This window comes from Oryctolagus cuniculus, chromosome 21 (assembly GCF_964237555.1).
Source record: "Oryctolagus cuniculus chromosome 21, mOryCun1.1, whole genome shotgun sequence".
NCBI lineage: Eukaryota > Metazoa > Chordata > Mammalia > Lagomorpha > Leporidae > Oryctolagus > Oryctolagus cuniculus.
This window is the reverse complement of record NC_091452.1, coordinates 26,424,699-26,448,754: the sequence shown is the minus strand read 5'-3', so window position 1 is coordinate 26,448,754 and position 24,056 is coordinate 26,424,699. Positions and strand designations below refer to the sequence as shown.

General features: G+C 42.3%; 1 protein-coding gene and 1 pseudogene across 3 annotated transcripts in view; one reads left to right on the top strand and one right to left on the bottom strand.

The window, feature by feature from the left end:
- Positions 1 to 24,056, bottom strand: part of LOC100350369 (zinc finger protein 300-like) — a 122,895-nt gene that overhangs the window by 66,584 nt on the left and 32,255 nt on the right. For all 3 annotated transcript variants that reach the window (XR_011385166.1, XM_070065871.1, XM_070065870.1), the window contains exon 2: positions 1,736 to 1,798. The gene's annotated coding sequence lies outside the window, so the exon portion shown is untranslated. The remainder of the gene's footprint in view (positions 1 to 1,735; positions 1,799 to 24,056) is intronic.
- LOC127488344 (embryonic polyadenylate-binding protein 2-like) lies at positions 895 to 22,967 on the top strand (annotated as a pseudogene).

The window sequence follows — 24,056 nt, the reverse complement described above, 5'->3', positions numbered from 1 at the left end:
GATTCTTGGGTTGGGAGAAGAGCTTCCCTACCACTTGCTTCTGTTGAGCTCTATACATTCTGACAAGAATGATTGCATTCTAGAAAGTAACATTTTCACTCTCTAACATTGTTTTCTTTTCCCTGTGAGCAGCACATCTCGAACATCTTGGGGTCCCAACTTTTTAAGTGAAGCTTTGTCTCTGGCTAGACTCTGGAAAGCTTAAGCAGACCCTGGACTGTGGGCTTCATGAGTTTGTGATCCACAACTGTGGGGCATGTGCATTATAATTCTGAGTCAGTGGGCTAGGTTGTGTGAATAAGGTCTGAGGATCAAAGGTGAGGTGAGGACTGGAGAGGGGACTGGTGGTGGACAAAGTATGGAGCAACTGACACAGAGAGCTTCACTGGGGAGGTAGCTTCATTTGATGTCTGATTTACCAAAGGCTTAAATAGCTGAGAAGAAAAAGGTCATTTTAAAATAAATAAATCAATAAATAAAACTTCAGTATGTGTGTCCCTGGGGACTTCCTGTAGCCATGACTGACCTCCCATAGAGGCCATTCATTCCTGAGCATGGCAACTTTACAAGCACTTGCAGGCCTATAAAGAATACCAATGTGCTGCTTCAGTTGGTATTCATAATTGAAAATTTCAACAATTATCTATTAAAATCTAAGAAAATTAACTTTGCCTAAGTGAGTGTCATGGGGAAAAGGGGGCACATTACCACTATGGTCACAGCTCCCTACATCCATCTCTTAGTTCAGCTTCAGAGCCCCAGTGAGATGGATGCCTCAGGCTTGTGGGGAATATACCTGGAGAGAGCAGGGAGAAGAAACCCAGCCCACACTACCATTTCAATGACAGCCTGCAAGAGTAGGGACAGCAGTGAGAAGATGGGCTGGTGATCATCATGGTGCAAAGAGGAGTTGGAGAGTTACAGAATGGTGAGAATAACTTCAATAACAGTCACAACTTGGAGGTACAGTGTTATGCGCTCATGAATTTAGTCCTTATTGCAAGTAGATACTAGAAATGGAGAATAGGAATGTTGCAGAGTGTCTCACCTAAGAAGACAGAAGAGAACTCAAATCAGAGCAGGCTTTCTGAGCTCACAGTCCTTGTATCTACATTTTGCTCCTGTGTAGCTCTTGGAGAATATGAAAGTAATAAAGACTTGAAATTTCCACAGAAGATGGTCTTTGATACTGTTTTCATTCTCTCAAATGTTTCAAGTTTTGGGACTGCCATGTACTGTCCTTGTGTCCTGTGGTTTTAGTTTTCAGTTGCTGGATAAAATCTAGGTTTGATGGCTACCTTGCTTTATTACTGAAGTTTTGTGAATGTAGTGGGAGAATTTTTTTTGTCCTATCTTTGGTTCCTGTTCTCAGTGTTGCTTTAAGTTCAATCACTTAACCCAGAAACTAGGATACTGTTTAGGTTGGTCTTGGATCTGTTTACTTGTCTCAGTTTATTTGACTCCTTAAATTCACTTCCTCATCTTAATCTTTGACCCCAGCCTTTGGCCAATTGCTTATTGGACCATCTGCCACTTCTGTCACCTCTTTTACCAACACATCTTATCTCTACCTCCCCTGGATAGTCAGGTTTTGATACCAGTGTTGGTACTGCAGCAGATCTAGATCAACCAAACAAGGGGCTTTGACTATGCTCACTATTTCAAGTCTTAGATGAACCAAAATGATGTATCATGTGGAATCTGCATGGTCACCAGAGTGATGGATTAACATTACCTTTCCGTTCCTCCATCTGAGATGAAATTGTCACATACAGTCTATCCTACCCAGAAGTATATCCTGTGAGACAGAAAAACTAGTTAGCATTTATTTCAAGCTCTGAGAAATTTGGTAAATAGTCCCTTTTATTTTATTTTCCTCATTCTCCTTTCTTTTCTTTTCTTTTCTTTTCTTTTCTTTTCTTTTCTTTTCTTTTTTTTGACAGGCAGAGTGGACAGTGAGAGAGAGAGAGAGAGAGAGACAGAGAGAAAGGTTTTCCTTTGCTGTTGGTTCACCCCACAATGGCCACTGTGGCTGGCACGCTGTGACCTGCACACCGCGCTGCTCCGAGGCCAGGAGCCAGGTGCTTCTCCTGGTCTCCCATGCAGGTGCAGGGCCCAAGGACTTGAGCCATCCTCCACTGCACTTCCGGGCCACAGCAGAGAGCTGGACTGGAAGAGGGACAACCGGGACAGAATCTGGCGCCCCGACTGGGACTAGAACCCGGTGTGCTGGCGCCACAGGTGGAGGATTAGCCTATTGAGCTGCGGCGCCAGTCTCTCTCTCTCTCTCTCTCTTTCTTTCTTTCTTTCTTTCTTTCTTTCTTTCTTTCTTTCTTTCTTTTTTTAAAGATCTATTTATTTATTTGAAAGTCAGAGTTACAGAGAGAGAGAGGAGAGGCAGAGAGAGAAAAAGACATCTTCCATCCATTGGTTCACTCCCTATCGACCACAACAGCCCGGGTTGCACTGATCTGAAGCCAGAAGCCAGGAGGTTCCTCTGGGTCTCCCATGTGTGTGCAGGAGCCCAAAGACTTGGACCATTTTCTACTGCTTTTCCAAGGCCATAGCAGAGAGCTGGATCAGAAGTGGAACAGCTGGGACTTGAACTGGCACCCATATGGGATTCCAGCACTTCAGACAGCTTTACCCACTATGCCACAGTGCCTGCCCCTCTCCTTTTACTTCTTGGTGTCCTAGGCTTGTATTTTCCAATTAAGTTTAAACAAATAAGCTTCACCTTAGGTTCTGTTTTCTAGTGAAGCAGAGCAAAAACTTAAGAGAGCCAAGTGTTACGTTAAACTGTAGTGCAGAGCAACAAGTATATACTGAACTTTTATACTGTCCCATTATTTGAGTGCATTTTGCCTTATCTTTGTCCAAAACAGGTTATAGATTGATGAGGTTTTGGAATTCTTAAAATTGATTTCTACAGCACTAAAATAAAAAAAGAAGAAGAAAAAAATCACATTCTGGGAGAAGTCAAGGTGACCATGAAAGGCTTAAGGTGGGGCATAAAGAAGCCCTCTTATATAGATAGAAGGTGTGTTTTTTTATTCTTAACAGATAAGGTTGACTGTACCCTATTCTTTCTTTTTTTTAAAGATTTATTTATGTATTTATTTTAAAGTCAGAGTTACACAGAGAGAGGAGAGAGAGAGAGAGAGAGAGAGAGAGAGAGCAAGAGAGCTCTTCCATCCACTGGTTCATTTGCCAATTGGCTGCAATGGTCGGAGCTGTGCTAATCCAAAGCCAGGAGACAGGAGTTTCCTTCTGGTCTCCCACATGGGTGCAGGTGCCCAAGGACTTGGGCCGTCTTCTATTACTTTCCCAGGACATAGCAGAGAGCTGATTCAGAAGTGGAGTAGCCGGGACTAGAACCAGCACCCATATGGGATGCTGGCACTTCAGGCCAGGGCTTTAACCCATGGCACCACAGTGTTGGCCCTGACTGTACACTATTCTTTTTCCAGAACTAGGGATATAACAAAGTCAGAGACAGAAAAGGGTATCTTATAGCCTCTTATATTTATTATTTTATTTATTCTTGCTTATTTATTTTCCTATTCTTCCTTTTCCACCACATGTTCAGTATAGAAACTCTTTAAGGATAGAGGTTGCATTGTCATATTTACTGCTGAATCTCTTACCGGTGGTACTCTGCATCTTTGTTGGCTGATTGAGCAAGTGTAGGTAATGTCTAGGTGACAATCAGAGGAAGATGATCTTGTCCCAACTGCAAGAATGGGAAACTAGGGAGACACATTTCCACTCCCCTGGCACTAAGGGAAGTGCCATCTGTCCTCACTGCTCTTCATTCCCTCACTTGCTCACAAATATTTTTGGCATGCCTGTTTTAATGTATAAATATTTATTTCATGCTTTATGTCCCAATTTATTTCATAAAACAAAATCTGATCCTCTCTTCAAAGCAGCTGACTCATTTGTTAGGATGCTTTCATAGAGGCTAAAGGACCATATTTCATAAGGCTTAACCTAAGCATAAAGTCCTCAGTGCACACTATATTCCAGCCTGGTGAGCTGAAAGAAGCAAAATTCACCACCATGGGGCAGAATGGATGAATAAACACTAATGTAAATGAAGTACCCCTTGGAAAATTTGCTTTTTAAATTTTTTGTGTGTTTTCACTTCCATTTTCCTTTGCTACTCAGTACACACAGCATTTATGAGTTCTCAGCTTCAAACACATTAAACATCCAGAAAGAATAACTATTCAGGAACATGAATATGTATTGCTGAGAACATTCTGTAGGGAAGACATCAGGTAGGAATTGGTTGCTGCCATTTAAGATAAAAAGAATGAATGAAGTGATGGAAGAGTGAAGAATGCAAAACTTCTTTCATGGAGTGGTATTTGCTCTCCCCTGAAAGTCCATAAAAAGAAAACTGAGATCCACAAGGGGAGTAGGCAGGAGCTGTGCTTGTTTTTTGCTTTTCTCACCTGCAGTGAAAGTGTTTTGCTGATGGGTCACTGCTAAGTCCCCACTTGCTTCCTTCCCTTCGGCCTGAAGAGGCAGGGAAGTATGAGAAGCTGAGCGAGTTCACTGGGGCTCCTCATTCCCAGAATTGAAAGAACAGTTAGCATCTTCCTCCTCATAATCACCCATGCCATCATTTTATAAGTCGGCATAAAGCAAATCTGAACTATTGTCATTGAATGGCCCTTTAAATTACGTGCAGTATTCTGCCAGGTTTGTGGGGACCTTCACATCATCCTTTTCTGTCTTAGCCTTAGTAGCTGAAACCTGCTTCCTAACGACACTAAACTTGATCTTAGCCAAAAAGCCAAGAAGCAATTCTGCTTCCTAGTGACTTCAGTATTTTCTTTTTTTAAAAAAGATTTATTTTTATTTATTTGAAAGATAGAGTTAGAGAGAGAGGTAGAGCCAGAGTGAGTAAAGGTCTTCCATCTGCTGGTTCACTCCCCAAATGACCAAAATGACCAGAGCTGAGCCGATCCAAAACCAGGAGCCAGGAACTTCTTTTGTTTCTCCCACATGGTTACAGGGGCCCAAGGACTTGGGCCATCTTCTACTGCTTTCTCAGGCAACAGCAGAGCTGGATTGGAAGAGGGGCAGCTGGGACTCAAACTGTTGCCCATATGGGGTGCCGGCATTGCAGGCTGTTTTAATCCATTACACCACAGTGCTGGACCCAGTATCCTCTTTATCTGTTTTCTTTAATATCCTTCCATTTCCTGAACACAACCAAAGCAACTATATTGGCTGGGGAGAAGGTATTGGGCCAATTATGCAATATGATTGCATTTAACAGTGTAGTCCTCACATTTGGAATAGCATCCACCTTTCAGAGAACAGTTCTTTACTCTGTGTGTCATCAATAGGTGGATGAAGAGTTGCAATGCATCTCTAACCATTCTCAGAAATGTTGGGGTGCCATATGTTGGTTAAGAATCTGAAGGTAAGTTATAAATATGGGTAGTTATTAGGAAATGTAATATGTGCCTTGAAGTGGCAGCCTTCCCGAAGGAAGTGGGGGGTCAGAAGGTGGTGATCTCCAAGTTGCAGGGGACAAACTCATCAATCAGAATGATTTAGAAGCCCTCCATGGGTTCTTCCTGCAGATATTTCAGTTGAGTACTGGAACCTTCCATGGGCTTATCATCCAATGGCTCATCATGTGCCATTGAGGTGGCCATGTTAGGGTCTCATAAACCAGCCAGAATGGACCAGGCTCCCCCCTCCACTTGGCATCAAGCTGAACGGCACCAGGCCTCTCTTTTTGATGGACTACCTGGGTCTTCTTCACTCACATGGGTGGTGTGACATGTAGTGTGGGGCAGAGGGAGTCCAGGGAGTTAGAGGAAGTCATTCCTAATCCTGGACTTACCAATTATCTTTTCCCGTAGGGCCTCAGTTGATGGAGGGAGAAGAGGCAGATTTGGGGAAAGAAAGCAGAAGGCCAGTGATGGTAAGGGGAGAGGCCTTTGCAGTTTTGACAATTCCGGGATCACTGGCCATCTTATTCTCTTCTGGGATGGAGGGTGCGGATGTGCAGAGGGGGTAGGATGTGCAGTGCATAGGGTTCTCACGGTAGCAGCTGCCCATGGGGACTAGTGGAGGAGAAGAGCAAGAGCCTCTTGCACTTCAGGAGTGACAGAGTTGACAAGGAGGAATATAGAGAAGGACACATGCCTGATTTATGCTTGGTGCTGTGTATAATTGATGCTACATGAATCATATGGCAATAATGCCTACCCTAAAGGTGCCTCCAGTCTTGGGGGAGAGATGAAAAGTTTTAGACAATTACAGAACAACGTGAGAAATGCTGAAGGTGCTCTGTAGAATCACCTGCTTCATTTGTAGGTGGGATTAAGGCACCATTTCCTGATACGGTGATTTCTAGCCATGCCGAGGTCAGGTTGGAACCACTGGGTTAAGGTCAAGTCTCAGAGCTGGTAGAGCCGAGAACTGATATGATTGTCCTTTTTCAAAATATTTATTTTATTTATTTGAAAGGCAGAGTTACATTTCCCAAATGTCCATAACTGCAAGAGGTGGGGCCAGGCCAAGGTCAGGAGCCTGAAATTCCTTTCAGGTCTCCCACATGGACTTCAGGAGCCCAAGCACTTGGGCCATTATCCACTGCCTGTCTTCCTAAATGAATTAGCACAGAACTGGATGAGAAGTAGCAGCAAGGACATGCACCTGTGCACTTATGACATGCTGGCATTGCAGGAGTTAGCTTAACCTGCTATGCTGTAATACACCAACATCACTGTGTTGAGTGAAATGCAGAGGCTAGACAGAAGGCTTGATAACTGAACCTGAGCCAAGAAGATGAGTCCTGACTGATTGAGAAGCTACCAGGGCCATCACTAGCTTGGCCAAGGCCAAGGTCTCCCAGTATAACCTGATGCCTTTGCAGAGAGTCCTAATAAGAGGGAGAGATGCATCTCTGGTTGTAGCCAGAGTTCTTCGCTGACTGGAGGCATTGTGGAAACTCCCATTATTGAGGTCAGAATCTTTTTAACTCTGAAGTTCCCTAATCCTTGGGAAATCTAAGCATTTTCTACTTAGCCTAAACCTCTCCTGTGATCAGATCTCCCATGGGCTTACATTAGAAAGCAGATGATAACTACCTGTTGAGTAAACAGAATAATGAGATATTATCTAAATAGAACACATCATTTTATGAGCCTAATACTTGTAGGTATACTGGAAGGTGAGAAAATGGAGGTGGAAGACTTGGTTCATGGTAAGCCTTAAAATGTCTTCCTTTAACAACATAAGAACTTCTGTTTCACAGCTCAAAAGCGCCCCCTGCCTTGTGAGGAGGTACAACTGGAAAACTACAAACTCATAAGGCCAGCCAAAGGGAGGAATGATCTTGAGATACTTTAGAGAGTATTTGGGGAGAAGGCCTGGGCCACTAAGACCTGTTGGTCAATGGGGTAAATGGCAGGTTCAGAAGGTGGCTACATCACTTGCCTGTCCACCACATTAATTGAGGTCAGAGTGTGCAAATTTAGTCATGTTTTTGAGCACATGACGCTAACTGAAGGTGTTAAGATGTCCAGGAATGGGTGGTGGAGAGTGAACAGAACTAGCCCTGTCGCACCATCACTAAGAGAACTTGAGACTGAGGACTTTCAAGGCCTGCACCTGAAAGAACTCTGATGCACTGGCCCTGAGGTTGGAATGTCACCATGGAGACATCCTTTTCTACAGCTGATGGGGTTGTGGACTGCCTTGGAAAGGAGGGATGGTCTCCTGGCCCCATGCCTTTCCTCTTATGTTCCTCTGAACTTAGATAAACTTGAGTTAGGGGCAACACTCTGGGGTGGGTGATGGCAAGCAGCTCCCTCAGTCTGGCCTCTGGTTAATACATGCAGGATATGACTCATGGCATGAACACTTTGTGCAGCTTCTGTTGCTGGCCAGTGTGTTTACCCTGGATGCATGATCTGAGCAAGGTTCTGGCAAGGGAAGTGTGGCAATGATTTTGCTAGACAGATGAATGAATTGGTTAAGGAAGTTGACTTCTTATGTGGGACTAAGAGAGAAAATGAAAAGAGGTTTGCCAGCATAGAAACTGAACAAGGAGATAGCAGATAGTATGACCTCTTTGCCCCTCCACAGGAAACACAAACAAGATTAGCAGTTGGCCACTGTGAATTTGGTGTTAGTTCTGTGGGGTAGTGCATATATGTATTTTTTATTCCAGATCATTGTCATGCATAAAGAGAAGAATTCTTATTGCTGAAATACAGTAAATTTTATTCAGAAATTAGAATGTGAACACACAGAGAAGATTAGCATTGTAGCATAGCAGGTAGTGCCTGAGATGCCAGCATCTTATGTGGGTGCTGGTTCGTGTCCCAGATGTTCCACTTCATATCCAGATCCTAAATTCTGCTGCTTAGTATCTCTTACTTCAATTTCTAGGGAAATCAAGTGGCTGGTAGTTCTTGTAACACACCACAAAAAAGACTGTTCAATAAATTCTTGTTTAATAAATGACATATCTAGAGTAACCATTCAACTTGCATTGTTTCTGATGGTTCTTGTTCACACATTTCATCCCTTTGTAATTATTAGTATGCCCCTTTTAATTGTCAAACTTGTCTTAGAAAATAAATCTTGTTTATTCACCTAATTGTGGCAGCCATCAAATAGACTTATAACTTTTTCCTCGTGTCATCTACTAGTGAGAAGGACCCCAACACCTCAGGAACAAGAGACAAAATTCCATCTTAAGACCAGATCAGACCCCTACTATCTCCCTACTTCTTGCCTACATGTTCACACACAGGCTGTAAAAGCAAGATATTGTGCTTGACCTTGAGGGGCCCAGTCCAGCTCAACTGGTTTAACCACCAATGTTCTGTTGAATAAATTAGGAAAGTTCCTTCTGCAACCCTGACCATAGCTCCTCCGCCCAACAACAACAGCCATCATAGCAGGTTCCAGTCAGCTTCAGTCCCATCTTCTTTTAGAAACCAATCAATATGAGAATCATAAATACCACTGGACTGTGTCTACCTCAGCTTGGTCCTTTTCCACCAGCTTCTGCCATTGATGGGAGCTTTATTATTATTTAATAAAGCTTTGTTCCACTTCTCACCACCGCATTTAGCCTCATTATTCTTCTTCAACTCTCAGAGACCAATCCAGATTTGATCTAGAAAATTTCCACAATCATAGATAGTAAGCTCTCGAAGGTCAAGGATTTTGTTTGCTCAGTCCTGATATCCTCATTCACTTATTTTTTAACTTTTATTTAATGAATATTAATTTCCAAAGTACAGCTTATGGAATACAATGGCTTCCCCCTCCCATAACTTCCCTCCCACCTGAAACCCTCCCCTTTCCCTCTCCCTCCCCCCTTCCATTCACATCAAGATTCATTTTCAATTCTCTTTATATACAGAAGATCATTTTAGAAAATATTAAGTAAAGATTTCAACAGTTTGCACCCACATAGAAACACAAAGTGAAAAATACTGTTTGAGTACTAGTTACAGCATTAAATCACAATGTACAGCACATTAAGGACAGAGATCCTACATGAGGAGTAAGTGCACAATGACTCCTGTTGTTGACTTAACAAATTGACAGTCTTGTTTATGGCATCAGTAATCACCCTAGGCTCTTGTCATGAGTTGCCAAGGCTATGGAAGCCTTTTGAGTTCACTGACTCTGATCATATTTAGACAAGGTCATAGTCAAAGTGGAAGTTCTCCCTTCAGAAAAAGGTACCTCCTTCTTTGATGACCTGTTCTTTTCACTGGGATCTCACTCGCAGAGATCTTTCATGTAGGGTTTTTTTTTTTTGCCAGAGTGTTTTGGCTTTCCATGCCTGTAATACTCTCATGGGCTTTTCAGCCAGATCCGCGTGCCTTAAGGGCTGATTCTGAGGCCAGAGTGCTGTTTAGGACATCTTCCATTCTATGGGTCTGCTGTGTATCTCACTTCTCATGTTGGATTGTTCTCTCCCTTTTTTATTCTATCAGCTAGTATTTGCAGACACTAGTCTTGTTTATGTGCTCCCTTTGGCTCTTAGTCCTATCATTATGATAAATTGTGAACAGAAATTGATCACCGGGACTAGTGAGATGGCATTGGTACATGCCACCTTGATGGGATTGAATTGGAATGCCCTGGTATGTTTCTAACTCTACTGCTTGAGGTAAGTCAGCTTGAGCATGTCCCGAATTGCACATCTCTTCCCTCTCTTATTCCCACTCTTATATTTAACAACGATCACTTTTCAGTTAAGTTTCAACACTTGAGAATAACTGAGTATTGATTACAGTATTCAACCAAAAGTATTAAGTAGAACAAATAAACAAAAAAAATACTAAGAGGGATAACGTATTAAGTTGCTCATCAACAGTCAGGGCAAGGGCTGATCAAGTCACCATTTCTCAGAGTGTCCATTTCACTTCAGGAGGTTTCCTTTTTGGTGTTGAGTCAGTTGTCACTGATCAGGGAGAACATATGGTATTTGTCCCTTTGGGACTGGCTTATTTCACTCAGCATAATGCTTTCCAGATTCCTAACAGGGATCACTTTTCAGTTAAAATTTAAACACGTAAGAATAATTGTGTGTTAATTACAGAGTTCAACCAATAGTACTAGAACAAGAAAAAAAATACTAAAATGGATAAAGTATTACATTGTACATCAACAGTCAGGACAAGAGCTGATCAAGTCACTGTTTCTCATAGTGTCCATTTCACTTCAACAGGTTTCCCCTTTGGTGCTCAGTTAGCTGTTGTCGATCAGGGAGAACATATGATACTTGTCCCTTTGGGACTGGCTTAATTCTCTCAGCATGATGTTTTCCCAATTCCTCCATCTTGTTGCAAATGACCGGATTTCATTGTTTTTGACTGCTGTGTAGTATTCTATAGAGTACATGTCCCATAATTTCTTTATCCAGTCTACTGTTGATGGGCATTTGGGTTGGTTCCAGGTCTTAGCTATTGTGAATTGATCTGCAATAAACATTAAGGTGCAGACAGCTTGTTTGTTTGCCAATTTCATTTCCTTTGGGTAAATTCCAAGGAGTGGGATGGCTGGGTTGAATGGTAGGGTTATATTCAGGTTTCTGAGGAATCTCCAGACTGACTTCCATAGTGGCATAACCAGTTTGGATTCCCACCAACCCACTGTTGGTGGGTTAGTGGGTTAGTGTCCCTTTTTCCCCACATCCTCGCCAGCATCTATTGTTGGTAGATTTCTGAATGTGAGCCATTCTAACCGGGGTGAGGTGAAACCTCATTGTGGTTTTGATTTGCATTTCTCTAATTGCTAGTGATCTTGAACATTTTTTCATGTGTCTGTTGGCCATTTGGATTTCCTCTTTTGAAAAATGTCTCTTGAGGTCCTTGGCCCATCTCTTAAGTGGTTTTTTTTTTTTTTTTGTGGAGTTTTGGTATGTTGTCCTGTTATCCTCATTTACTTCCAGAAAATTTTTGATTTCTCTTTCAATTTCTTCTATGACCCATTGTTCATTCAGGAGCATGTTGTTCAATCTCCATGTGGTTGCATATGCTCTAGGGATTCCTGAGTTGCTAATTTCCAACTTCATTCCTTTATGGTCTGAGAAGCTGCATGGTATGATTCTAATTCTTTTGAATTTGCTAAGACTTGCTTTATGGCCTAGTATGTGGTCAATCCTAGAGAAGGTTCCATGTACTGCTCAGAAGAATGTGAATGCTTTCTGTGTAGGATGAAAAGTTCTGTATATATCTGTTAGATCCATTTGGGCTATAGTGTCGTTTAAATCTACTGTCTCCTTGTTGATCTTCTGTACTGTTGATCTGTCTATTTCTGAGAGTGGAGTATTGAATTCCCCCAGTACTATTGTATTGGGGTCTAAGTCTCCCTTTAAGTCCCTTAACAAATCTTTTAAATAAACCGGTGCCCTGTAATTAGGTGCATATACATTGATAATCGCTATATCTTCCTGTTGAATTGATCCCTGAATCATTATATAGTGCCCCTCTTTGTGTCTCCTAACAGTTTTTGTGGTAAAGTTTATGTTGTCCAGTATTAAGATGGCTACGCCCGCTCTTTTTTCATTTCTGTTGGCATGGTATATCTTTTTCCAGCCTTTCACTTTTAGTCTGTATGGATCTTTATTGGAAAGATGTGTTTCTTGTAGGTAGCAAATAGTTGGGTTTTGTTCCTTAAGCCAATCAGCCAATTGGTGTCTTTTAACTGGAGAGTTCAGGACATTAATGTTCAATGTGACTATTGATAAGTAGTAGCTTTGCCCTGCCATTTGCCAAAGATATTTTCTGATATATGTTTTGAACTTCCTGTGATCTTTTGGTGTGAGATTTCCTTAATTTACCTTCTTTCATATTGATGACCCTGTTTCTGTGTTTCTGTGTGTAACACATCTTTAAGCATCTTTTGCAGGGCTGGACGAGTGGCAACAAATTCTTTCAATTTCTCTTTGCTGTGAAAGGTCTTTATTTCACCTTCATTCACAAATGAGAGCTTTGCAGGATATAATATTCTGGGCTGGCAGTTTTTCTCTCTTAGTACCTGGGCTATATCTCGCCATTCCCTCCTAGCTTGTAGTGTTTGTGATGAGAAGTCAGCTGTGAGTCTGATTGGAGATCCTCTGAGAGTAATCTGGCGTTTCTCTCTTGCACATTTTAGGATCTTTTCTTTATGTTTCACTGTGGTGAGTTTAATTACCATGTGTCGCGGTGAGGATCTCTTTTGGTCATGTTTATTAGGGGTTCTGTGAGCTTCCTGTACTAGGATGTCTCTGTCCTTCTCCAAACCTGGGAAATTTTCTGCTAATATCTCACTAAAAAGGCCTTCTAATCCTTTCTCCCTCTCCATGTCTTCAGGAACTCCTAGAACCTGAATGTTGGGTTTTTTAATAGTATCCTGTAGATTCCCAACAATATTTTTTAGGTTTCTAATTTCCTCTTCTTTTCTTTGGTTTGACTGTATGTTTTCCTGTGCTCTATCTTCTAAGTCCGATATTCTCTCTTCTGCTTCACCCATTCTGTTTTTAAGGCTTTCTAATGTGTTTGTCATTTGATCTATTGAGCTCTTCATTTCATTTTGATTTCTCTTCACTATCACACTTTCCTGTTCTACTAGTTTCTGAGTTTCATTTTGACTCTTCCTGTCAATGGCATCAGTAATCTCCCTATGCTCCAGTCATGAGTTTCCTGCAAAGGTGACACCCTCAGGTTATGCGTGGTAAATCTCTCTCTTTTTATTTATGTATTTATTTATTTATTTATTTATTTTACTTATTCAGTGGGTAAGTAATACCGCAAGGCACGGCTGTGCAGAATTGATGGTATTTAGCTTCCAGTCTCTGGCTTCTACCCAAAGAGTCTGTGTAGGCTCCGTTTCTCCTCTGGACTCCCACTGGGTTGCCTAGGCTACTGAATTGTAGTGACTCAGTTCCTTAGCTCTCCCCCATTGATATGTAAATCCAGAGAGGAGGCCTGCTTTTTGTCTCTTGGGAATTCTTCAAGCCTTGCAGCCTTGTAACCTTTGCAAGGTTAGGGGGAAGAGAAACCCCGAAGCTTTTTTTTTTTTCCTTCTTTCCGGTAGTGAGTTTGCTGCACTTTCCGGCCCCCCTCTAGATTCTGACCCCCGTTTCCCCACCAATGTCTCGGGTTATTGAGCTCACCTCCCCTTCCAGCGCCGATGTGTGGACTCGGAGCCCTGAGCGTCCCAAGTCTCCCCGCTGTTGTCTGTGTGGCATGCAATCCCCTTGGAGCACTGGCGTGCAGACCCTGGGGCTTCTGCGGCTCGGTCCCGCGACTTGGCTTCCGTGCGGTGGGCGACCTTGTTCTCCCAGTAGGTCCTCCGATTCACGGCTGCTCCATCTAGAAGGGTTTCCCCTGCAATTTTTTTTTGGTTCTATTTTCTGCAGCTACCGTAACTCCCCTTTTATTAAACTAAATTTTCCCGGACTATCGGTGCGCGCCCTCACTATTCCGCCATCTTGGCTCCGCCCGGGACCAAATTTCATACATCAACTACTCTCAATTCCACTCAGCTATGTGGAATTACTTCCCAACTGAGTCAAAAAAAAGAGAGAGAGAGAGAGAGAGCAAGAGAACAATCAGGGTGAATCACCTTTGGCACACCCCTAACCCTGTAACCAGAGCTCTCTGGCCACACCCATCACAGCCTCTAAGGATCCATCAAAAGCAGACAGTCCTCTTAATCTAGAGTCACAGTATAACAAGAAAAAAACAAAGAATATCTCCAATATGACAAACAAATGCAAAAGCCGAGGTAACAAGAACAAGGAAGATGCTATGATGCCCCCAAATGAAATAGACACCCCAATTCAAGATTATGAAGATGATGAGATAGAAGAAATGCAAGAAGCGGGTCTCAAAAAATTGATAAGAACATTAAGAAGTTCTCAGAAACAAATTCTCGAACTACAGAAATCCTTAATGGACAAGATAGAAAATCTCTCTCATGAAAATGAAATATTAAGGAGGAATCAAAATGAAATGAAACAACTAGTACAACAGGAAACTGTGATAGTGACGAGAAATCATAATGAAGTGAAGAATTCAATAGATCAAATGACAAACACATTAGAAAGCCTTAAAAACAGAATGGGTGAAGCAGAAGAGAGAATATCAGAAGACAGAGTACAGGAAAATATACAATCAAACCAAAGAAAAGAAGAGGAAATTAGACTGGGACTGGCTTAGTTCACTCAGCATGATGTTTTCCAAATTCCTCCATCTTGTTGCAAATGACCAGATTTCATTGTTTTTGACTGCTGTCAAAATTATGTCCCATAATTTCTTTATCCAGTCTACTGTTGATGGGCATTTGGGTTGATCCTGGTCTTAGCTATTGTGAATTGATCTGCAATAAACATTAATGTGCAGACAGCTTTTTTGTTTGTCAATTTAATTTCCTTTGCGTAAATTCCAAGGAGTGGGATGGCTGGGTTGAATGGTAGGGTTATTTTCAGGTTTCTGAGGAATCTCCAGACTGACTTCCATAGTGGCTTGACCAGATTGCATTCCCACCAACAGTGGGTTAGTGTCCCTTTTCCCCACATCCTCGCCAGCATCTATTGTTGGTAGATTTCTGAATGTGAGCCATTCTAACCGGGGTGAGGTGAAACTTCATTGTGATTTTGATTTGCATTTCCCTGATTGCTAGTGATCTTGAACATTTTTTCATGTGTCTGTTGGCCATTTGGATTTCCTCTTTTGAAAAATGTCTGTTCTGGTTTAATTCTGTAATTAATACACAGTTATTCTTAAGTGTTGAAATTAAACTGAAATGTGATCCCTGTTAAACATAAGAGTGGGAATAAGAGAGGGAAGAGATGTACAATTTGGGACATGCTCAAGCTGACTTGTCCCAAACGGTAGAATTAGAAACATACCAGGGGACTCCAATTCAATCCCATCAAGGTGGCATGTACCAATGCCATCTCACTATTCCAAGTGATCAATTTCAGTTCACAATTGATCATAATGAAAGGACTAAGAGTCAAAGGGAGCACATAAACAAGTCTAGTACCTGCTAACACTAACCGATAGAATAAATAAAGGGGAGAGTGATCCAACATGGGAAGCGAGATACTCAGCAGACTCCTAGAATGGCAGATGTCCTAAACAGCACTCTGGCCTCAGAATCAGGCCTAAAGCCATTCGGATCTGGCTGAAAAGCACATGAGAGTATTTCAGGCATGGAAAGCCAAGACACTCTGGCCAAAAAAAAAAAAAAAACCTAAATGAAAGATCTCTGTGAGTGAGATCCCAGTGGAAAGAACGGGTCTTCAAAGAAGAAGGTACCTTTCTCTGAAGGGAGGAGAGAACCTCCACTTTGACTATGACCTTGTCTAAACAAGATAAGAGTCGGAGAACTCAAGGGGCTTCCATAGCCTTGGCAACTCATGACAAGAGCCTAGGGTGATTACTGATGCCATAAACAAGAGTGTCAATTTGTTAAGTCAACAACAGGAGTCACTGTGCACTTACTCCTCATGTAGGATCTCTGTCCTTAATGTGCTGTACATTGAGATTTAATGCTATAACGAGTACTCAAACAGTATATTTCACTTTGTGTTTCTATGGGGGTGCAAACTGTTGAAATCTTTACTTAATGTATCCTAAACTGATCTTCTGTAAAAAAAAAAAGACGAAATTATCAATTCCCAACTTGACTCTCACTGGGATTAAACATGACAATAGGTCTGATCTGATTTCATCATCATTTAAAAAATCATCTATTATTTTTCACTTTATGTTTCTGTGTGGGAGCAAACTGTTGAAATCTTTACTTAATGTATGCTAAACTGATCTTCTGTATATAAAGAGAATTGAAAATGAATGTTGATGTGAATGGAAGGGGAGAGGGAATGGGAAAGGGGAGGGTTGTGGGTGGGAGGGACATTATGGGGGGGAAGCCATTGTAATCCATAAGCCGTACTTTGGAAATTTATATTCATTAAATAAAAGTTAAAAAAAAAGAAAAATGTCTGTTGAGATCCTTGGCCCATCTCTTAAGTGGGTTGTTTGTTTTGATGTTGGGGAGTTTCTTGATTTCTTTGTAGATTCTGCTTATCAACCCTTTACCTGTTGCATAGTTTGCAAATATTTTTTCCCATTCTGTTGGTTGCCTCTTCACTCTCCTGTTTCTTTTGCAGTACAGAAACTTCTCAATTTGATGCAATCCCAAATGTTAATTTTGGCTTTGACTGCCTGTGCTTCTGGGGTATTTTCCAAGAAGTCTTTACCAGTTCCTATATCTTGCAGGGTTTCTCCAATGCTCTCTAATAATTTGATGGTGTCGGGTTGTAGATTTAAGTCTTTAATCCATGTTGAGTGAATTTTTGTGTAAGGTGAAAGGTAGGGGTCTTGCTTCATGATTCTGCACGTGGAAATCCAATTTTCCCAGCACCATTTATTGAATAGACTGTCCTTACTCCAGGGACTGGTTTTGGATCCTTGATCAAATATAAGTTGGCTGTAGATGTTTGGATTGATTTCTGGTGTTTCTATTCTGTTCCATTGGTCTATCCATCTGCAATTTATTCTTTAACTGCTTCAAGCATCTGGAATTCTTTCTTGCTATTGCTTTTAGTTGTTGAATATTCATGAATTGCATGTATTTAGTACATGAATGTGTATTATTTAACATTAACAGTATACATTTTGTCATGAACGATTAACTACATTTTATAGACATGATATCTGCATTAGGATTTGGAGAAGAGCAAGATAATCTCCTGGGAATTCTGAGGAACTGTCCATTGCTGCTTACATTTTCAAACAATTTTTATTGATGTTAAGACATAAAATATACTTATTTTCTTATCTTCCCTTTTTTAAAAGATTGTTTTAGATTGGTGAGGTAGAGGCAGAAAGATGTCCCATCTAACAATTCTTTCTCAAAATGACTTCATCGGCCATACTGTCCCATGATACACCTAAGAGCCAGTAGACCAGTCTTGGTCTTCCATATACGCAGCATGGAATCAACCACTTCATCAATCACCTTCTCCCTCCCAAAGAGCACAATAACAAGAATTCGCAATCAAGAGCCCCTTTCAAGAATAAGTCTAGGTTTTCTTATTCAGGAGGTAGCCATTCTAACTGGCTTCTTAACTATTGGCTAGATGCCCACAAATATACTAAGATTTGACTTATTTATCTCCATATATAGCCATAGAACTTTTAAAAAATTTACAATTATCAATCTATAATTAGTAATGTAATTAATTATATGTTAACTGCATAACTTTTTTTTTATTAGACAGGCAGAGTTAGACAGTGAGAGAGGGAGATATAGAGAAAGGTCTTCCTTCCATTGGTTCATCCCCCCAAATGGCCACTATGGCTGGCACTCTGCACCGATCTGAAGCCAGGAGCCAGGCACCACCTCCTGGTCCCATGCGGGTGCAGGGGCCCAAGCACTCGGGCCATCCCCCACTGCCTTCCTGGGCCACAGCAGAGAGCTGGACTGGAAGAGGAGCAACTGAGACTAGAACCAGTGCCCAGATGGGATGCTGGTGCCACAGGCAGAGGATTAACCAAGTGAGCCATGGCACTGGCGCTCCCCCCTTTTTTATTAGACAGGCAGAGTTAGTCAGAGAGGGAGACAGAGAGAAAGGGTTAACTGTATTACTTTTCTTTTTTTTTTTTTGACAGGCAGAGTGGACAGTGAGAGAGAGAGAGACAGAGAGAAAGGTCTTCCTTTGCTGTTGGTTCACCATCCAATGGCCGCCGCAGCCAGAGCACTGCGGCCGGCATACCGCGCTGATCCGATGGCAGGAGCCAGGTACTTATCCTGGTCTCCCATGGGGTGCAGGGCCCAAGGACTTGGGACATCCTCCACTGCACTCCCTGGCCACAGCAGAGAGCTGGCCTGGAAGAGAGGCAACCGGGACAGAATCTGGTGCCCCGACCGGGACTAGAACCCGGTGTGCTGGCGCCGCAAGGCGGAGGATTAGCCTAGTGAGCCAGCGGCGCTGGCCTGTATTACTTCTACATAGTAAAGTTCTACTAAGATGCATGATTCATTTATTTAATTCAGTGTCATATAGTATAAAATAATTCCCAAGGCTTAGAGTGAAATGATCATTTAGGGTTCTAAAACTAAGTGTATCTAAAACCCAAAGATTGGGGCTGTTGCTGTGTCCTAGCAATGTGATAATCACATCCCATATTGAAGTTCCTGGATTGAGTCTGGTTACATGGTTTCTAATTCAACTTCCTGTTAATGCACACCCTAGAAAGCAGCAGGTGATGGCTCAAATACTTGGGTTCTTCCACACAGGTAGGAAACCCAGATGGAGTTCCTGGCTCCCCACTTCCCTGGCCCAGCCATGACTGTTGGAGGAATATGGGGCTGAACTAGCAGATGGAAGATCTTTCTCTGTCTTTCATATAAACAAAAAATAAGACTTTAGGAAAATAAGAACTAGAACAGAAAACAATCATGGTAAATATTAATCCAACTACATCAATATCCTTACATGTATATTATCTTAATATATAAAAAATAGAATAACAGGGGCCAGTTCTGTGGCACAGCAGTTAAAGCTGATGCCTGCAACCCGGACATCCCATTTGGGCAGTGGTTTGAGTCTCAGCTGCTCCACTTCCAATCCAGCTCCCTATTAATGTTCCTGGGAAAGCAAAAGATGGACCAGTACTTGGGTCCCTGTACTCACAATGGGAGAACAAAAAGAAGCTCCTGGCTCCTGGTTTCATCCTGGCCCAGCCCTGGCCATTATGGCCATTTGAGGAGTGAACCAGCAGATGAAGACCTCTTTCTCTCTGTCTCTGCCTCCTTCTGTAAACTCCACCTTTCAAATAAATAAATAAATCTTTAAGAAAAGAGTAACAGGAAAATTAAAAGTATATAATTTTGTGTTGTCTACCAAAAATTAAATATAGAGAGAATTTGAGACCATGTTGGTCAAAGGAGAATAAATTTTATTTGCATAAGAGGAATGAGTTCCAGAGGTCTGATGTACAATACAGTGAAAATAATAACAATGTACTCTACTATGGAAATTAACTAAGAGATTAGAATTTAAGTATTTTCACCACAAGAAATATAGGTATGTGGAGGCTGGCATTGTGGCACAATGGGTTAAGCCACCACCTGCCATACTGACATTCCATGATGACTGGTTCAGGTCCCTGTTGCTCTACTTCTGATCTAGTTTTTTGCTAATTCACCTAGGAAAGCAGGGAAGATGATCCAAGTCTCTGAATCCCTGATACTCATGTGGAAGACCCAGGTGGAGTTCCAGTCTCCTAGCTTTGGCCTATCCCAGCCCTGGCCTTTGTGGAGTGAACCAACAGAAGAAAGATTCTCTCTCTCTCTCTCTCTCTCTCTCTCTCTCTCTCTGCCTTCTCTTTCATCCTCTTTCTGTAACTTTGCCTTTCAAATAAACATTAAACCTTCAAAAACAGATATGTGATAAACTACATATTATAATTAGCTTGACTTATCTGTTTTACAGTGTATAAATATTTCCAAACTTCATTTTATATGGTAAACTAATGTTTGTCAACTCAGATATATTAAAATATGTATTTTAAAAGGTAAGCATAAGGGCTGGCATGGTGGGATAGGGGGTAAAGCCACCACCTGCAACACCAGGATCTGATATGGGTGCCAGTTCCTGTCCCAGCTACTGCACTTCCAATCCAACTCTCTGATAACAGCCTAAAAAAGTAGGGGAGGTGGTGCAAGTGTTTAGGCCATGCCGCTCACATAGGAGACCTCAAAGGAGCTCCTTAGGCCTGACCCATTCCCAGGCATTGCAGCCATCTAGGGAGTGAACAAGCATATGGAAGATGAATCTCTCTCTCTCTCTCTCTCTCTCTCTCTCTCTCATTCATGTAAATAAATCTTTAAAAAAAGATATAAGCATAAAGATATAAATTTAAATGCATACAGAAATATAGACCACTGTAACACCAGTCCAAACAAACCTGGAATATCTATATTCAGACAAATCAGGACTTAGGTCAGAAAAAATTTGCAAAGGTTACATAAAGATACAGCAGGCAATTGTCTAAAAAGACATTAAAGTGCTTCATATCTATACATGTAACAGAGCATCAAACTAAGGCAAAAACTTACAGAATTGCAAGGGAAAATATTGATACACCATTGTTAAGTGTATAAACACAACAGTAAACATAATAAGCAAGTTATTACTATGTAGTATAATTATAAAGGAAGGACAGTTAATAGAAGATGGGAAAATCAATAATTAAGGTCACCCTAAGTTTTGGAAAATTGTAAAACAAATGAATACACACATGAAAAGTTATATATTAATCTATCAACACTTTCTACTAAATTTGAACTTGTTCACAATGTACAAAACAACAAAATTTTCTCATTATGTACAAAAATTTACCATGCATTAGCTCTTGGGGAATTAAATAATAAAAAAGAATAACACTGTCATTAACATCAAAAATAAACTTAAAACAAGCCAAATACCACAAACAACAAGAGCAGTGAGGGAATTTGGTGAACCACAGGCTCAAACAGCAGCATGCTGCATGTGCAAAAGTCTGAGGCAAGAAGCGTTAGTATAGTATCAATAGGCTAACAAATTGCACAATTCAAAAAAAGCAGAAACTGACAATAAGCTGCAAAGAACATCCAAAAGAATCAGGACTTGATCACCTCTGGGTGGAGAATTAGCAAAGGTCAGGAAGAGACCTAAACTGACCAAGGCCCATTTATCCTGGAGAACAACCCTATGAATATATTTTTTTTTAACCCTATGAATATTTACACCGTTCTTGAAACTTGGCAGAAAGGAAGGATGTCAAGCATTCTCTTTCCCTGGGGCTAGTGCTGTGACATAGTAGGTAAAGCAACTGGCTGCAGTACCATCATCACATGTGAGCACTCCACTTCCAATCCAACTCTCTGATGCACCCAGGAAAGCAGTAGAAGATAGCCCAAGTGCTTGGGTCATTGCACCCACATGCAGCCTGGGCAGCTTGGGAGGCTCCCTGAAACCCTCCTTCCAGGAGGGCTACAGGAACAAAATAAGTTTCACATCACTTGATTTTTCATACTCATTGTCAACATTCTCTACATACTCAAGTATAGACTGGGGTTTTTGCAGATGCTACATGAAATGGGTACCTGCTAAATGGCATAATCAGGGGGCATAGTTACTTCTTGGGGAAAGGAGGTAAAATAGGGTCAGAGGAGCCTACAGAGCAGCAACCCTTTGTGTAAGATTCTAGTTCCGGATCTTAGTGGTAGTGATGTGTGTATCCTTGCTCTTCTTTATAAATGTTTCTACATCTGAAGTATTCCACAATAAATCATAGCCCAACACAATTAAAAACAATAATGAATTTACCAACTGCAGGAAAAAAGAAAAAAGGGCCATGTGGAATGGATTGTTTATCTTGCAGCTTATAGAGAAAATATAAAATGTTCATCACCAGTTTTTTACAATTCTTGTTTCTGGATCACATGTTAAGGTGAGAAAGTCTCCTATTGTGTATTTATATATGCAAACTCTATTTACTAGTCTCACCTTGTGATGTTTAAAGAACAATCCTGAGTCATGGAGGAGAATAAACCGGGCTGCACCTTGCCCATGCCCTCTGTGTGCCCATGTGGCCTTTCCTGAGCTGTACGGTCTTCCCCCACCCACCGAGGCCTGGCTCCAGATGGTCTCCTCAGACCCCAAGGCTCAGGGCTGGGGGGCCTGGGGCAGCACTGAGAAGACTCCAGTGGGGCCAGGTCAGTGGTAGGGGGAGGGAAGGAAGGGGATGCGGTGGACAACACTGGGGAAGATGCAGGCTTCCTGTGTTCTCTGTTGGAGCCAGAGCACCTGGCTTAGTGCCCAGTACCTGACCAGGAGCTGGAGGCCATCAAGCTGAAGCTGTGGGCCATGGAGTGGGAGGAGGGTGCCCCAGAGCTGCCCAGAGCACAGGGCAAGGCCAGGAGGAGGAGGGCCCCTGGGGCTGTGCTGGCCGGGTAGCCACCAGGCCCCAAGACCTCAGGCTGCCCCTTCCCCGGTGCCTCCAAGGAGAAGGTAGAGGCTGACCACAGGTCCATCTATGTAGGCAACGTGGACTACGGTGGCACGGCCGAGGAGTTAGGGGGCCTACTTCAACCACTGTGGGGAGATCTACTGCGTGACCATCCTGTGTGACTTCTCCAGATGCCCCAAGGCTATGCCTACATAGAGTTTGCCACTAAGAGCTGGGCCTAGGTTGCCATGGAGCTAGATGAAAGGGTCTTCTGAGGCTGGATCATCAGGTGCTTCCCAAAAGGACCAACTTCCCTGGGATCAGCTCCACTGACCGTAGGGACATCCAGCTGTACCCCAGCTCCAGGGCTACACCCTTCTCCCATGCAGCCTCCATGGCAGGCCCTGCTTCAGACCCTGCGGGCAGAGCCAGGGCTGGTGGAGAGCGGCATTGTGGTTTGAACCATACTGAAGGAAACTGATTTTGAGAGTGAGGCTGTTCTTGGGAGACCGCTTGATGGCAGCTCTGGGCTATTGGTTTCCCCACTATCCATGTTACTTTTTCACACCCCTTTCCTCCTCGATTTGTAACACCCCTGGCTTTCCCTTACTGTCCACTGATGACCTGGATCATACTTCATTGAGCAAGTATAATGAATGAGATGAGAACTCTCTCATATTCCTATCATCCAAGACACCTTTCCCATATATAAATTCTATCTTTCTTCCTCCTCTTTCAACAGATGATATGTTCCTGCTCCTATAGGCTTCTCACTTGGGTTTCGAATCACATTCCCAACTACTTCTGAAAAAAATTTGGCTTTCAATTAAGTATTTATACAGAAAGGAAGGAAGGAAAGAAGGAAAAAAGGGAGGGAAGTAGAAGGGAGGGAAGAAGGGAGGGAAGAGAAAAAGATGTTTTCTTCATCACACCTCCTTTGGAGTTACAACCTCAATTCTTTCCCTCTTTTTCCAGCCATTTGGTGAGTGAACCAAAGGATGGAATATTCTCCCTCTCTCTCTTTCCCCCCTTTCTCCCTCTCTCTGTAACTCTGTTTTTCAAACAAATAGATAAATATATCTTAAAAATAAATAAAAATAAATTGTTATATAAATTTGGTCAAATATTGTTTGATTTTCATTTTTTTTTCTAAATTTCATTTTACTGATCAAAACACTATGGGGGCCAGCACTGTGGTTCAATAGGCTAATCCTCCACCTGCGGCGCTGGCACCGGGTTCTAGTCCCGGTCGGGGCGCCGGATTCTATCCTGGTTGCCCCTCTTCCAGGCCAGTCTCTGCTGTGGCCTGGGAGTGCAGTAGAGGATGGCCCAAGTCCTTGGGCCCTGCACCCCATGGGAGACCGGGAGAAGCACCTGGCTCCTGCCTTCAGATCACCACAGTGCGCTGGCTGCAGCGCGCCGGCCATGGCGGCCATTGGAGGGTGAATCAACGGCAAAGGAAGACCTTTCTCCCTGTCTCTCTCTCTCACTGTCCACTCTGCCTGTCAAAAACAAACAAACAAACAAACAGACAAACAAAAAACACAAAACATTGTGGGG